We start from the raw sequence: 18,139 nt of genomic DNA on the forward strand, positions 1-18,139 counted from the left end.
AAAAAACAAAGAAAACACAACAGGTTCTCATAAAATAAGCAAGAATAAATGGGAAGCTATCATGCTATTTCTATCAATATGCAAACACCTCACGTACTGTCCGTCACTCTACCAGTGATGAGACTATCACGTTCAGCCGTTTATGTACCAACAGTTGCGTGACGTCTCTACCAGGCACTGTTTCCTGCCACATTCCAAGCAGGCCTAGGATGGAGGCCCCACCAGCCTTTGGGAAAGATGGTCTGTTCCTAGAGAGCTGTGGCAATCGATAACAGTGCCACAGCTCTCTCTGCCTTAAAGCTCATGGGCTTCAAGACACGGGAAAGAGTGGGGGAATTTGGTGCTATATTCTGCGTATTGCACGAGACTCTGCCTCCTTTTAATAGCAGAAAAGGAACAGGTGAAAAAGTCACTGCTGACCCTACCACTCCACCACCACCACCTTTAAACAAGCCAATCTCACCCACATCAGTGGAGTGCCAGATGCATGCTACAAAATGAAGAGAAAGCCATCTGCCCCCAAGGAGGTATCTGTCTGGTTCTGTGAACAAATAATGGGGACAGACAGGAAACTGAATTATACCCTTTTTCCTCCCAAGCAAGACTGGCTGATTTCCTCACGTATAATGAAAACAACACACAGTATTTAAAGGAACATTTACTTCCTGAGACAGCTTAATTCGCTGGGGCATTCCCAGTATTTCCTCTTCTGAAGAGGAATGATACCACCCACTTAACAATAAAACCAGGGAGTGTGCATTTGGAAAAAAACAACAAACAAACCCCCAAGCCCACTGCTGTGTTACAAATAAGAATACTATGAAAAAAATGTTTGTATAACAAGAGATAATTAAAAGTAATCGTACAGGAAAAAAACAACCCAAACTTTACAAATAATTAAAGCTACCCTTTAAAATAATTATTACAGTCTGGTGAGAGATCTGCTGCAAACCTTAATAATAATGTTTGGAACATCAGTCGTTTTGGTCTTGCTGAAACTCATTTTTGATAATGCAATAGTAACATCTCAGGAATGATATTAAGTTTCTACTTTGTATTAAAGTAGAATTGTATTAGCATGGTACAGTATGTGTATCCCTGCTGGAATTAGTTTCACGCTGGAAAAAACAATGTTATTTTTCTATTACTGGAATAAGTTATCTATTTTGACACTAGAAAATACATTTTGCTGAACTATAAACTAACAAAATGTGTCATCTAAGAAGATATCAGTAAAGTTTCTCTTGCTGTGCACTCTCAATTTCTAGCCAGCAGCAATTCTGCTAATTTTTTGCATGAATTCATTTGATTTGTGGCATACCTATGAGACCATACACTAAAGTTAGCATGTCCAGTTCCATTATTCTTGCTCAGTACTTGACCAAACTATAGGAAAAGCTGCCTGAGGAAAGAACAAAACATTGCAGTTGACAAATCTATGTCATTCAGAAAAATATTCAAGTGTGCCCATTCCAGGATCTCCCTTGTTCCAGTCTATGCCTTCAACTCTCTGCACCCTAAGAGAAAGAACCTCAAAGATGCTTGGGGGGAAGGAGATATGAGGGATCAGAGCTGGTTTATACCCAAACATCAATACTTTATGACAGCATTTTCCAAGTGCTCAGCTTCATCCTAATATTGTTTTTCATTTAACCGGTGGGATCCCTGGTTTTCATTGATCTTTCACAATGGTGAGTAAGCTTAAGTCCTTTCCAGCTGCTTCTAATCCATCAGTTTCTTACTGGGGCCATGGAAGAAATGAGTACTATCATTTAAAAGGGGAGGAGGGGGAGAAGAGGGGAGTAGCCTTATCTGACAAAATCTGCCTCTGATACAAGCTGCAAAAGGATCTGGATGTGAATTAGGGAGATATCAGAGACAGGCCTGGAATTAAGCCCCATGAACGCCCAAAGTGCCACTGGAATGACAGGCCGGCAGTCTGAAGAGCCAGGGGCGCCCATCATGCTTCCCTCTAGGCTATGCGACCTCCTCCTGGGTGCTAGGGCTTCCCACTATCATACCCTTGGGCGGGCAGAGGAGGTGCCTCAGGTCACAGATCAAGACCATGGTTAGCAATATTGATACTCAGGCAAAGTGTAGTTTTTTGACACATAATTACTTAAATTTGAATCAACAGAAATCCTGGTGTTTAATCTAGACCAGTCTTTTCTTTTGCTTAAACAAGGAGCTGGGTCAAGTTCAAGTCATGATTATTTACATGTTTATTTTCAAACATACACTATCTTCCTCCATCACTGTGCAATTTCCAGTATATTACAAATCACTTCTGAAGCTGACCAATTTATTTATTCACACTGAAGCCACGTCGCACCACACTTGCAGAGTAAAGGAGCTTGGAAAAAAAGAGATTCTGTTATTGGATAGTTGGTTCAAAAAGCAGCGTGGGGCTGGCTCATTTACACTATGTAGGTCCCAACTGCTGGCCTGAAGGCCATCATTTTTCTGCAGTGATAAAGCCAGCCTCTGCAAGAAGTAGGGAACTTAAATATATTCCAGAAAAGCTGCCAGCAATCAGTCCTGGTGTAGAAAATGACACCTTCAAGATAACAACTAGCTCTATATCAAGTCTGCCCCTGGCAGCAGGTGTCGCTGTAAGGCTGATGTACAGCAATTAGTAAATTACTGAGATACTGACAAAAGAACAAAAGCAAGCAAAGACGCTTTGTAGTAAGTGGTAAGAATATGGAAATTCCTGACAGCTGGTAGCTAAGCATACTTTTTTGTGTTAAGTATTTTTGTTGCAAACATGATCAAACAGCAGATTGGTAGTATATACCTGCTTTAAAAAAAATTGTATGGAAACTCTCACTATGACGGTAACAGCTTGCATAACAGCATTCATTATGTGTGGTTTTCCATTTACTTACTGAGAGCTCAGTCCTTTTCCACACATTAAACAGGTTACTGCTATTTAGTGGAAAAACAATTCCATGTTGTACCCAATTAAGCACCTCTGGAGTAAGACTGCTCATCGACTCATTATGAAACAGTTAGGAACCCCAAAAACAGGGTCTTAGCATTCTCACAAGGGTCCTTTTAGGTCTAAATTGTCACCCTAGTGTCCAGTCATGACAGTTTACAGATACTGCAACTTCTAGAGAGCTCTGTCAACTGAATTACTCCCCTCTCAAAACGAATTCCATAAAGCCTATTCTAGTCTTCATTTCTGTGCTATTTCAACCAGATGTTGGTATTAGAGAACACCACTTCTGGCCTGCTTCAGGTCCTTTAGGATTCTGCGAGATGTTTCATTCCTCACTGCCTGGAAATTGCAGAGGCTGATCTCTGCCTGATCTCATTCAGGAGGGTTTTGGCATGCTGTCAAAGAGTCTCATCCCTCCACTCCTTTGTGTCTGAAACATTAGCCTTCAGTTACCACTGATTCAGAAAAGGCATTTTCTGCTACAAGGCAGAGCCATGTTACAAAGAAACTGCCAGAGCAATTAAGAACTAGTCTTCTACTGCAAAGGCTGAAAAGGTAAGGCAGGTAGTTTAGATAATTACAAGGCTAGAAAAATGCTAACTCTCAGTCTGGAGACTGCTAGAAAACTGCTGCCATGATTTACTTACGCAGATGGAAAAGAGGGCTGCTCCTATTTAGTATGTTAGATCTGGAATTGACTTAACAGCTATGGGCCTGGGATAGAAAAGTCACTGCTCTTATTGCTACTGCCAAAAATTGTTACAAGACACGTTCATACAGCCAATGAAATAAAAAGAACAACTACAAAGCAGAGTTGTTTTAGAATAAGAAAAGATTGTGCAGACACTGGAAATGGACGCTGGGCTAAATGATGCACCAGCTGCTGCCGGAAGATACAGATAATCAGAACCTCTGAGCAAAGTGGGTTTCTTCTGAATGGTATCCAATCATTTTCTGGAAGGAGCAAGGTGACACAGCTTATCATCTAGAATTCCTCTTAAAGATGCACATGGAACATACCTTTTTTTTTTCCTTCAATCCACAGAAACCATTTCAACAGTAAAGGTTTTATGCTGGCCTCTGTGAAGCACAATCACACCCTAAGTTTTCCTTTGGAGAGAAGTGTAAGAACACAGAACATTAACACCTGGAGGTCTATCTTCTGTGAGACAGAGATACTTCTTCACACACTTACTGCAGCAGAATTTGATGCCACCATGCCCCAAACTCAGCGTTTATGTTTTAATGAAACAGTAGTATCACACAGTGAGCAGAAGTCTGTTTTTTCCTACTTCTTTTCCTCTTTTCTAAAAAGCTAATTGAAGTAAACCCGCGTTCTTCTTTCAAACTCAGAACAAAAAGTCTCCTCCGATACACTTGTAACTTCCTCCGTTTACCCTTGCACAGAGACTTCCAGGGAGCCACAGTACATACTGCTTCCAAGCAAACAGGATTGCTTAGAGTCGCTGTGGGGCATCAGGACACTGGAGCTCTGCCCTGACTCGCTGTATGAATGTAAGCATGATATTTGTCCTCGTACATCTTCTCTGCATCTTGTCATTTGTCAAGCCCTTTTTTTTTTTTCATTTAATATGAACAGGACTAGGCCTAAGAGTTTTTGTGCTTACAGTGACTGGCACTACTGCAATAAAAACGAGACAGACAAAACACAGAAAATGGATAACATAATATCTGTGAAACACACAACACCCACTTGTAGATTGCTAATACAGGTCCCTAATGCAAGGACTCTCTCTTACTTATGTCTGTACAGTATCTAATAAAATAAAACCTCTGAGGAAGAACCTTATAATTTCCTTCAGTTCCTCTATGCCACGTGATAGATGTACAACATCTCATTTTGTTGACTAGCTGGGCAAAGATATCCAGCTGTGATTCGAAATTAACCAGTTCTCTGCGCAACTCTAGGCTAAAATCTTGGCTCTTTGCAGAAACAAGAGTGTATTGGGCATAAATGGCAAGATTTGGGTATCAGGGGGTGCCCTGTGTCCAAGGAGGCCATGAACTGCCCTGTGCCAGTTACAGACAGCTGTGAGACAGATGAAAACAAACCACCGGGCACCAACAGTCAGAGAAGCATATGGTGCCTCTTCTCAAACACATTTAAGAAAGGGTGGCAGCTGCAGGCAGCAGGAGGCACAGGAGGGCACATGTGAGGATGCATATGAGGAAACACGAAAGGAGACACAAAAGGAAAGACATGAGGAGACACGTGAGAGGAGATGTGTGAGTAGACACACAGGAGGACACACAAAAGGAGACACCTGCGGAGAAACATGTAGAGGAACATTTTTTGAGGAAGAGGAGGAGACATATGCAAAGGATGATTGTTGGGGACACAGCTGCAGATGTACGCTTGGAAGGAGGAGCTCCATGCCACAGAAGGTATGCTTCTGAGGGGACTGCAGCTGTAGATAAGCCATGTTGGAGCAGTGATACCTCCCAAGGGGACTGCAGCCTCTCTAGGACCTCGTCAGGGAGGGACACCCCAGAAGGGACTGCAGCCTGTGGATAAACCACATTGGAACAGGGACACCTCTGAAGGGATAGTGGCCCGTGGAGGGCCCATGCTGGAGCAGGACACCCCTGAAGGGACTGCAGCCCACGGAGGAACCCACACTGCAGCACAAATAAGAAGCAAGGAGCAGTGGAGGAAAAAAGTAAGAAGCAAGGAGGGGCAAAAAGAGACCACTAGGCCCCAACTCCAACCTCCTGTACCACCCGTCACCTTACCAAACTGATTGTGAGGGACTGAGCATAACACACGGCAGCAACGAGGGAAGTGGAGATTAGGGAGCAGGGAGGAAAGGTGCTGGACTGAAGCTGAGCCTGGGGAAGAGGGAGGAAAGGTATTTCCCTCAGTGTTGGTTTAATTGTCTGTGTCTTGTTTCTCAATACTTGAATCAGCAATTAAAAGTTTATGTTAGTTAGCAATAAATTAAATGAAGGGAAATTCTCCAAGTCCAGAGTGCTTTGCCTGCAACACAAGAGCCAGATCTTGAACTGGAGCCCCTGTAACTTCCAAGTCTTTTAAACAGATTACTACTTAAAAACATATAGAACACAGTGCAGCTAAAGTAGCTGTGATTTTATCTTTAATTATGGACTTGTCAGGAACTGCAGTGGGGAGAATGGGGAAGATTCCTCCTTAGAGAGCAACAGTCTAGTCATCTTGACAGGCAAGTGCTCAAAAGCCAGAGGAAAAATGCTAGGTTTTTTGTTTGCTTGTTTTTCATGTATGTTGCTGTAGACTGATGCCAGCCTCCTGTGACCCATTAACCACAGCGGAGGTGAGAGGCCCAGAGGCCTGTTTCCAGGTTTGCGATTCCCCGGGAGCTCTGGCTGGCCGAAAGGAGGGAGGCGCGCAGCCACACACGAGCGGGCTCCACGGGTAGAGGGCCGCAAGGCTCAGGCAAACCATGCACAGCTGCAACCCTGCAGGCAGCTTAGGCTTGGGGAAAGGGACAATTCCTTCCTATACTCATCTTCTGGGGAAGAAATAAAGCCGAAACTCAGTGAAGAGCGCCTGAGAACCAGGCTCTGGGGAGACATGACACCAGCTTATCTACCTGTATTGTGAAGCAGCTTTAGAAGAGGAAAGAAAATCTTGCAGCCCACATGCAAGCAAAAGGTTGCAAAAGGTTTCACCTCCCATAAAGCGTAACACTGGCTTACTGATTATATTCTAAACAGGCACAAATTTTTTTTAAAAATTGGATTTTGACTGTCTTCACATCTTTGAAAAAGATGACAGAATTGCATGGCCTGTTAAAATTTGATTTTCCTTAGAGTTAAACAGTGGGCTTCCGTATATATAAACAGGAGCATACTGCTTACAATATCCCTTTGATAGACAAATTTATTGGAAATTTGTTTTGCAAACAAATTTAGTAGTAAAATCAGAAACCATTTTCAAATTGAACATTTTTATTTTAAAAGGCATGATTTTTTAAAAAAATGTTGGCGTTAGTTGGGAAATGCAGAGAAATGCAATCGCAATGCAGAAAAAAAGACGACTATAAAGTGTGCAATGAAAAAGAAAGGACCACTGCTCAAAATACTCAACATATTCAGTACATTTGAAATACTTATACTACAAGTATTAAAGGATGTTAAAATTCCACCTTTTTAAAAAAAAAAAATTATTTACTGTGTGGCAACATTAAACCACTTTTTTAGCCAGTTTTGCAATTTTAAAACATTTTCATTCTTCCTTTTTGTCTAGTTGCAATGACTAAAAACAGTTTAAGTTTTAAGCTAACAAAGAGCAAAGCAGCCCTAAAGGCAAAGCTAAATTTTTCTAACAAAATTGCCAGAATAGCAAAAGTATGTCTTGCAAGCAGAAGACAGACACTTAAGTTCCTATAACATGACTCACAGCAGCTTGGCCCATGTCCCATCCTGATTGGAACTCCATAATAAAGTGAGCAGTGCTGTGTTAAATTTTGTTTTCAGGTGAATTAGTTGTGTCAAGTTTCCAAGGTGCCCTATTATTAGAACAGAAAATTTTCAGCTTCAGCTGATGTGAATCTACGTATGCTACTAAGCTATTTAAAATTCTACCATGGAGAGCCACATACGCACCATTTGTTCATAATGCATCCCTTTAGCCCTCAGTTTTGAGGAACCTGTTATCTCACTGAAATTCAAAGAAGTTTTATCAGAGGGGAAAGATTTAAACCAATAGCGAGAAGACAGCTGTAAAGTCCATTTTTCTGCAGCTCTGCAGGGAAAAATACTAAGCTGTGTTTCATTAGAATAAATGAGAAAAGAATTCAGCTGAAAGCATCTATCTGTATCCTACTTTACTCTTCACAATCATGAAGATGAGATTTCCCCGTAAGTAACAGATTTTGCAGATATGCACAAACATTGCGGGGGCACTGCTATCCTCAGAATCTGATACTCAAGACAAATTGTCCATACAGTATAAAAATGTCTCTCCAAGATACCTGCCAAGCCTGAAAACCACATTAATAAAATTCAGAAGGGCAAACAAGAGGCAAGAGGCTGCTGAACCAGAGCTTCTCTGATTTCACAGAATCATCTCGGAATATATATTAAAAAAAAAAAATTCATATCAACTGTATTTGTGAGAGCATATCATCTGTATCAAAAAGCCGCTATGTCCTTGACTATATCAAGATCAAAGTTTCTTCTTTGGTATCATCCATGGTATCTTTTTTTTAAATGAAGTTTTTACCTTATTTTTATTCAGAAGTTATCAGTTATTTCAACTGACCGTTCTGCACACATTCAGTGGTCTCCCCAGGAAGCATATACTCCTTTTGCCCAATAATAATGCAAAGCAAATGCTTCTCTTGCAGAACTGCTAAATTTGGTGTCATAACTAGACTTCATGAATAGCTTCTTGAGCCAGAAGTTGAAAAATGAGATAAATCAATGCTTTAGAGCAAGCATTTTTGAGGTATTACACATTGAGACAAACTTCTCTTTAGTCTTTAAACCATTTTCTAATGACACTATACCTCAGGTTCAGGAGATTTGGGTACGTAAATAAAATAATGTTAAAACAAGGTAAGTTAATATAACATTGAAAGTGATTAGAAAACAAACTACTCCAATTCTGTCTTTCCGACACTGTAAGCACCTGAGAACTTACCCTGGGGACACCTGGCAGGTAGCTAGAGCGGGTAGCAGACCGCTTTGCTTTGCTCTGTTGTGCTTGCTTACAGCTTGTGCCCTGTGCGGAGCACCTTAAGCTTTCAAACCAGGTAGCACAAATTAGAATCCAGGGCCCTATGGAAACTAAACACATGCTGAAGTGCTAATGAAATCTGACCCGGTGTAAACCTACATGTATGTAAGGTTTACTGAACAGGAGGGATTTGCACATATGCCTGAATTTAAGCATAAACTTCAGTGACCTGTGGACTTCTATGAGCATCTAGCAGCCTGGGAGACGAAAGCATGCAGTACCTTATGTCTAAGTAAAAATTCTTGAGGGTTTCAAAGCTTTGTACCATACATTTTTACACTAGTACAACCACATCTTTTAAATAAAACACTACTTGACAGGATCTCAGTTTCTTTAAATACAGAATGTTGGCCTGAGAGACTTCATGTCCTCCTACTATACATACACAGGGGTCAAATCAGTCTAAACCAGGCCCTTTTGACAAAGATTTGCATATGTCACACTATAGTCTCCTGTTTTCTTCAGAACAAATATGGGCTGAATTAGGATTACTTCAATACTTTTTCCTTTTATTCTGGTGTTAAGAAAAATCACATTCTAAAAGAGGAATGAGTTATCACATGGTAATACTTTGTGTATTTTCACTGCAAAGCTAACCAGAAATGTCTGGGAAATGCCACTAGAATCTAGCATTAAACAAAATTTGCAACTTCCTCTGATAAACTAAGCTATAAATGTTGTTATTTGGACAAACTCGCAGGACATGTGACTGGATAAACCAGGAGCTAAACTCATCAATTCCCATGCCCTCCTCACTCAAAGGCAAACGTGTTGAGAGCCTCAAAGTACTCAAGGGCAAACCCGATTGTACTTAGTTTTCATAGGGATGTCTCTATGTCTCCCTTCACACCCTCTAAAATATTCAGCTCACCTTGAATCTCTCTTGCCAAGCTACTCTCAGTGCAGAAGGAAAACACGTACTTAAAGCCCTCTCCTACTAATCACATCCAAATAAATAAAAAGGCATCATTTAATCCTTAGTCTGAACCAAGAATAACAATAATACAGAGAGAGAGGAAGTCTGAGTACACAGGTTTTTTTTCACCTAACTTAAGGGTGACCATTAAACTCCACTTTTCTCTGCCATTTGTGAGTTATGTGGTAATCCAGAACACATGAAAACAAATTGTTTACTCCACCTCCTCCATGCTCTTTGTATTTATGGTGGTTGTAACTTTGCTACCCATAAACAGCAACAGAGAATGCAGTCCAAATGCAGCAAAGCCAGCATTAACTAATAAAGGAAAATCCCATCACAGAAGGAAAAAGTTATCAGCAAATTCAAAAACCATTTGAAATTAACACACAAATCTGCTGCAGAGTAGTTGGCCGGTACATTCAAAATAAATTCCCTCAAGGACTGCTGAACTTAGAAAAGGGAATGAGGGAAGAAGCCAGGAGAAATAAGCAAAGTGGAAGCAGCTCTGTATGCCCATTTATATACATAAATTTTTCTTATTAGCATAGGTATTGGGCAACCCTATTTCCTATGGATTTAAATATATAGCTTTACCATGTTACTTCTTGTGGCTTTTAAATATACAATTTGCACCATGGCTTCCAAGTCATTATACTTAAGGCAAGCATCTGAGACAAAAAAAAAATATATATATATAAAATAATTTTTGAATGAAGCTAGACTAAGCAGAACTCCAGCTAAGTAAAACCCTTTTCAAAAAGCAATGGAATTAATCCACGCAAGTTTAGCACTCACAAATTACTTTCAAAGTGAAAGAAAATTAAAATGATACTTTCATTATGTAGGTCTACCAACATATTGTATTTCATTACTGTCTATGCTGGGACCCTCTAATTTGAATCCAATATCCCTTTCTTTGTCATGATAAGCCTTTAAAATATACTAGAACCTCTAGGGACTGCCTCAAAAAAAAGGGGGGGCGGGGATAAACAAAACCCTACACTTTTTATTTACATATATACATAGAAATCTGTTGTATGCATATTAACATTGTAAACATGTTAGACAGTTAAAGCAAAAGATAAGGAATACTTAAACTGCTCAGATTAGCATTTTGTCTAAATAAAGAAAAAAACTGTTCTGTGTTTTATGCGAAATTCCTTTGAGAGCAGAAAAACGGTATCTATTGTCAACAGAGTGTCTTTCCTACCACAAAGGCAGTTTCAGAAATATTTTGATTTATATTTTAGGCATATGAAACTTGATATTAACTGTGGTAATATTCAAAGTAATAGGTTATGCTAAAATACTTGAAGAACATTAGTATAGTTATGTTTATTTGCAAGGCAGTAAAATAAGAAAAAAAAAGCTCTGAAGTGAAAGTTCTGCTCTTCCAACAACATTTCAGACAAATACTTTTGAAGTATACATATTCAGTAGGGTGATTAAACTCAAAGAGCTCCTTTTAATGATCATAATAACTGCTTTAACATAGCAGTCTGAACATCATCCCACACAGAGCAGCCACAATCAGGGCACGGTGGCTTTTCTGAAATAAGTAACACATTTCTCCATGATAAGAGGTAGCAGAACTCGGTTAAAGGTGCCCAACTCCAAAGGGGAGTAAAATGCAATAAAGCATTAACAATAGTGCCACCACCATTAAGTCAAATTCAGGTTAGACCTTGAAAATCACTTCACACCAATAACCCTTGCACACATGCATGGCCCCGTGGAAACCTCCTAGGGAGGATATAGAGCACATGACTCCTCTGTATTCTATAATCTAAGATGGCCATAAATAGTTATTCAAGCGCAGAGACCTAATATCTTAAACGTTATGAGGGCACTACATATCCCAGTACATAGTAAGCACAACTAATCTGACAGCTCACCATATACAGCAACAAGTACAATCTTAAATCAAGCTCATGCAATTTTCAGAGAAACAACATAAAGTCATCTTCATGCTCTCCAGCAAGCTAGATAAACTGCATCCTTCTCACCTGTGATCTAGACACAGAAAAGACTGGTAAGAAGGGAAGCTCTACTAACAGGTGCACTAAAAACACATGAATGAACACAGCTCCAAGAGTCTCTTCCGCAGGTAAAAGCAGGTGTTATTTTATGAGCAACCCTGTCAGTTCAGGAAGCTGCTTATTAAAAACAAAACAAAACAAGACAAAACCCAACAAAGCCTAGCAGCTGAGGGCTTTGTCACCTGACAACATATGCTTACTGGGAGGCAGGGGCAAGGGAAGCACAGAAAGTCTTAAGTAACATTCATCCTTTCCCAGTTCTGCTGTTGTAACCACACAGTTATTTTGCTTCAGGGACTCTGTAATGGAGATGTTATGTTTATGTCTCCTTTTCGTTCTTTTCTTTGCTTTCCCTCTCTCTCCCCCACCCCCCATTTAATTTTGCGTCATGTTCATTTTGTTTGTTTGTATTAGCACACAGCAAGCAAACTGATCCCACATCGTCAATTAAACTGAAGTAAATTTGGAGAGAAGTACAGAAGGTTAATTAACTGCTAATGATTTTGGCATTTGTTTAGGTTAGTCCTTTAACTTAATTTATTGATGTGACAGTATATCAGTGTGCCATGATTTATAAAAGACACTTGAAAAGCAAAAAGGTTGGGCATGGAACATTCAGAGTTGCACATTATGAATATGTACAGGTGTAATAAAACTGTTTTAAAGGAACATTATCAGATTATAAACGATAGTTTCACACCCGAAACAATATATCAGAGGAGAATTGCTTTGAGAACCAATCAGGTCTAACAAAGCCATGGATTAGTCTCTGCTTTTAACAAAATGTTAATTCTCAAGTACCTAAATATTGGTTTAGAAACTTACCATCAGGCTTCTGTTTCTAAAACCCTCTCCAAATGCATTTTGTGGCATGCCCTGATGCATTATTTTTCCGTAGCTGAAGGTAACCTTGATGGTCAGGGACATACAACATCGATGCAGATTTGCATGAAGGCTGCACTTGTGATGTGTACAGCATAAACTATAGCACATACACTATAATCCAGTAAATTTACTTCAAGCTAACTTCTCTAAAAGAAATTAAAGCCAACGATGCAAACTGCATGAAAGGATAAATAAATACATGATTCTCAACCCCTTTAAGTCATGGGTTAATCCTTCAGTCTAAAGCACTCTAGCACAGAAGAGTCAGGCCACTCAGAAGCACAAATACAAATCACAGCATGAGTCAAGGAAGCCCCTTCTTCTTAAGGAGGTAGAAAGGCCAAATGGCACAATCTGGATGAAAATGTGGAAGATGGCTTTGAGCAGCATTTAGAATTTTGGACAAAAGCAAAGATTAATGTCTGTGATCCTTTTCACAAAGAAAGAGTTTTTTCTTTTTTTTTTTTTTTAATCAGCTTTAGAATTAGTATGTGCACCTTCTGCCCACAAAGGTCAAAGTTGAGAGGAACAGCAGAACAACAAATAAAAGATGCCATTATTACTTACTGTGCATTGTTAGGTAGTAATATCATCTCTGAAATAACATGTACACAGAGAGACTTTAATTTATACCATGCCATACACCAGTCCTTCTTGGCCAGAAGTTCACAAAGGATAAGCATTGCAACAAATGCAGCACAGAAAAGGGGCTAACAGACTGGCATTTCTTATTCCTTTCTGTCCTACCTCAAAGCAGCTATCAGCATCTCCTCTTTAACAAAATGTCTTCTACCTGTCAGCCATAGCAGCTAAGCAGTGCTCCCGTGTTAAGGTGACATAGTGGGGGCTGCTTAAGCCAAATTGCCAGGTCACCCTGAAAATAAGTTGCGTACCTGCTTAGTCCTATCTTTGAAGTGAGTGGTAGAGTCCCTGAGGGACCACTGTCATGTTCTGTCTCCTCATTCCCTAACTCCCTTGGATACACAACGGCTGTGTATCTCATGACCCTCTGCCTGCAGAATTTTTTTTTTTTGGCTTGTCAGGTGAATACATAAAAGTTCAAGAGGATTTTGCCAAACCAAGACAATTAGGAATAGCCCTCATGCAGCACCGTCGCGCCATGTAAATGCCAAATGGCTACAAAATTTTATTTCCCCTCCAGGGAAATAAACCAAGTTCATTGGATGGTCTGTCAGTTCAAGGAGTTTAACATCTTCATTCTCATGAGACACATGAGGGTGAAAGAGAACTGCAAAGCCAGAGAACTGCAAACCCATTCTCTTCTTACCCCCTTTGCAACTGGAAGAGCATGGGAGGGAAGATGAAAAGGGAAAGCCTGGTTTTCTAACTCCTATTCCCTCCTATGCAAAAGCACACAGGCCATATCCAGTGAATTTTCTCCTGAAGAGAAACCCCAGAGGTTTTCACACCACTCTTTCATATCGTTGCTACGTGGCCTCCGGACACACACCCTTGTGTGCTTCCAACTCCTGTGACAGGCTGCAGTAATGGACAGTAACTGTTTCAAAATTAGAGCATAATATAGAAGAGGGGAAAGTGCTTTACTTAAAGCTTTCTTTCAGACACTATTGGATGTGCCTTACTGATCCAGCCACACACAGCTCTGAGGTGCTATCAGGCAACTTCAGCCACTCAAGGCCAACAAAATTGGGCAAGTACCACACAAGCTGGAAGATCTTTTTGCCATTTTGAAAATGTTTCAGTTCAAAACCTCTATCTTCCTATGTGCTACAAGCTTATTTTGAAATCCAAAAGCCATTTTTCATTCTCTGCTCCCTCTGCTTTTGCCTCGCTCTCCCTTTTGGTTATTCTACAGCAGTAGCACTTCAGATCCACTGTTTTCAAAGGAGCAAAGGTTGTGCTTCTCCTCAGCTCCAGGCCAACAGTCAAGCGTGCTTTCTAGCTTCACTTTCAAAACATAAAAACCTAAAACAAAAAACCCACACATCCTGAGGAGATATCCTAGAAGCTGTTCAATTTATCTTCCTCAGTAAAAAGCAGACTACTTTGACTACTAGTCAAAGCAGACTCTTTGCTTGCAAAGTGCTCAGAAGTGTGGCAACAAGGCTGTGGGAGAAATACGCGCTTCCTTCTGAAGTTTAGGCAACTGAGGAAAAACTGGCAACCAAGCTTCAGTAATAACTGATATGGATGGCTCTTCTCCTCACACCAGCCTAGCCTCCATGCATATTTACTTTCACCTTAAAAAAATTAAATCTGAAACACTTAAAAAAAAACAAAAAAACAAAAAAACAAAAAAAAACCCACAACACTTTGACATTAACTGTAAGTAAGTGAAAGCAAAACTCAGACATGCCCAGTTAGCTCCAGAGCACTGTGAAGAACTGCTGGAGGAAGGAAAACAGCTTCTTTAGACTGCTTTAGCAATACCTGTACTTCACACAACGAGGAGAAGGAAAGCACATCATCCTCTGTCACATCCCTTGCCTTATTTGCATAACGTTGGCAGATACCAGTTGTTACAAATAAGTCGCATTCTGCTGCTTCTGTGCTGCCATGCCCTCAGGAGCTGTGATCCCCGTGCCTTCACCAGACCCACCACAGCAACTCTGAGCACTGCTGCAGAAGTGACATGAAACAAGAAGAAAAGGGAAGCATGCAGGGAGAAGGGTGAGACTACAGGCCCAAACCAGTTCAGTAAACAGCTGATGCTATGCAAACATAACTGCAACCTTCCCGCCACACCAGAAGGTTCAGTCAATCAGTATTCAGCTCTTCCAGCTGATTTCAAAAGCAGTATTAGAGTACAGAGAGCCACCACAATTACTCCCCAATTTATTATCAAGGATTTCCATGGGTCCTTGAAAAGTAGTTTAAAATAAGGCAGGAATTTTTAAAAGCACATATTCTTTTCCTGATATATAATAACAACTAGAGTGAGTGTATAAAGTTTCAAGGTGGACTTTGATAAAGAAGCAGAAGTAAGCTGGGATCTAGAAAACAGTCTCCAGAAGAGGCTGAGACACTACTGTTAAACATAGTTTTTTCTTAAAACTGATCAGTTATCACAATCTCTTATTGCTAATAAAATTTTCTCCTTGCCCCCATACTTTTTTTAAATGACATTCAACTCAAAGCTCACTCTTAATAATTTCTTGATAGGTACTAATCTTCCCTAATCAACACTAGCAGAGACTGCAGTATAGGGAAGGGCCTAAATTTTCCCAAATCAAAGCTAACACTTGGTGCTTCAATCTGTTTTTTCTTCTTCTTCTTCTTCTTCTTTTTTTTTGGCCCAATTGTCAAACTACTTAGCATCTACTGGTATGCCTCAAGATATGACTTACCTAAATTACTGAATGAGACATAGGCATTCTGTTTAATCCTGCTCCTCTTAATGTCTGAAGTTAATACATAGCCCAGTTGCAGATTTTGTTTTCTTATTCCTCATAACAAAAAGGGCAGCCACTTCTTTTGCATAATGGATTAACCCAGGCTTCCTGAATGACACAGATTTTGAGCCAAGCCAAGGGAGAGGATGAAGAGAGAACTGGCATCCTAAACTGAAGATGATGCTGTAGGGAAATAGGGTAGCGGGCCTTCCTATTGCTCAAAATTGAAGAACGTGATCTGCACAATCAATTTTTTATACCACATCCAGCTGGAAAAAATATTTTACATGGCAAAGGCTACCAACATAAAAAAGTCTGAAAAAATACTCTCCATGGGACCTGCACACAATCCTCCTTTCAGCATGTTTTTGACTTTCTTCAGTTCTTTCAACTGCAGGAATCCCAAGCAGAGATACACGGGGGAATAACCGGGGAAAAGAGCTACCACTCAAGACTTCCTAGCAGGTACAACCATTCAAGAATTCATACCAGACAAAAACAAAACAAAACAAACCATTTGGAAAAAAGCTTCCAACAGGCTGTATACACTTTTACTTCCAAAGGCTGCAGTCATGCCTGAAGCGTCTCCTAATGCACGGAGAGAAGTCAGCATGTTTACACCTCAAATACATTTTTCTTTTCAACAGGACTAACTACACAACAGCCAGTAAGACAACTAATGCTGAGACTGATACAACATATATGCGAGTGGATAAAACAAGATGTCAACTAAGGATTCAGCTGTTACTGTTAACTAACGATACCAATGCATGCTAATTATATACAGATACAGCCTAATGATAACACTACTACACGTTAAGCTTTGCATGGCACCTCGAGGTGGAAAGTCTATGGGTGCTTAATAAGACAGATGCAAATTTGCAGCCTTTTTGCTCCTGCTGCTCTTCAACTGCAGTAAATTCCCCCAGGACTCTGTTTTCATTTCAGGACCAGTTCCTCTTCTGCAGACAGCCTTCTGTTCCTACCATTAGTATGTTTTTCTATATCCAAGGACAGGCAGTTTTTAAGATGCAGGCTTTTCCAGAGGTGTGTTTCTTCCATCTGTGGCCCTGTTTTTGTCCCTCTGAATAGAAAATCTTGATGTGTAGGACTTGGGGAGGGGGTGAGGTGCTGCGTGTAGTAGGAATAAGGCTCTGGAAAGCGAGTTCTGCTTTTGTCCTCTGGACTGTCAGAAAAACATCCAAATCCTCAAGGACAGGCATTTTCGTGCATTGCAGCTTTCTTAGAGACAGATGCTAGCTTGAGTAACGGTTTCAATATCTTTTCCTCATTTCACTGCTGATGTTTTCTACGCTTTACCTTCCTTCTTCTACCTCTGCTTCCACCTCCTTCTCTGACAATTTTATACACCCACTATGACAGTCCCTCAAAAGACGTTTAAGAAGAAACCAAGCTTTGGTCTCCTTCAGTATGATACAACCTGGTGGATCTTAGAAATACTCAGAGATGCTACACATCTAATGCCAAACAATTTCCACATGCTGACAAAACCTGTACTTGCAAAATGAACTACAAAGTCAACTTCAAGATATGGGTACCTCTACGTACTTTATCTGTTGCTGAAATTAGCCAGAAGAGCGATTGTTCCAATATGCTCCCACACTTCAATCCTGTGCGTAGTCTCAGGTAAGAATTTGCTAGTCTTATTCACTATAGAGGTTAACCTTAGGTTCCTTTGGAATTAATTCTTCACTGATAACACTAGAAACATTACTATGTGTAGAGAAAACATACTATTCCTAGATGAAATTCTCTTTAGGAATACAACTCAGCCAAAGCACCATCCCCCAAACCCACACACCCAGGCTTTTCTCTGGATGCTCTGAAAAAAGTATCCCCAGCACTGCCAAATTTAAACTCTTCTAGTACCAGGAATTACTACACCACTACCTGCTTAGGGACAAGGAGCTCTTTCTTGCTCACTCTGCCAGTATTTCAAATACAGGTGGACATTTCTGATCAAAACTTTTTTAAAACATCATCGCGCAGTAACTAAAGACACCAGAAGAGTCCACTGACAAAATTCTGGAAAAATAAAAGCAACTGAAATATAGTTTACAATCTATCCATTCAGTCAATTTGGATTATAGAATCCAGATCTAATCCTGCAAACAGATAATAAAAAAAAGCCCTGACCTAGTCTGAGTATAAATAGTTGCTTTAATTTTGCCATGCTTTCTATTTACACTATGAATATTCATATGTTGCTATAATTAA

At 40.2% G+C, this 18,139-nt stretch overlaps 1 protein-coding gene across 12 annotated transcripts in view; it reads right to left on the minus strand.

The window, feature by feature from the left end:
• Nucleotides 1-18,139, minus strand: part of TPK1 (thiamin pyrophosphokinase 1) — a 311,398-nt gene that overhangs the window by 208,099 nt on the left and 85,160 nt on the right. The gene's annotated exons all lie outside the window — the stretch shown is intronic.

The sequence above is a fragment of the Dromaius novaehollandiae genome, chromosome 2 (genome assembly GCF_036370855.1).
Source record: "Dromaius novaehollandiae isolate bDroNov1 chromosome 2, bDroNov1.hap1, whole genome shotgun sequence".
In the NCBI taxonomy this organism is placed as follows: Eukaryota; Metazoa; Chordata; class Aves; order Casuariiformes; family Dromaiidae; genus Dromaius; species Dromaius novaehollandiae.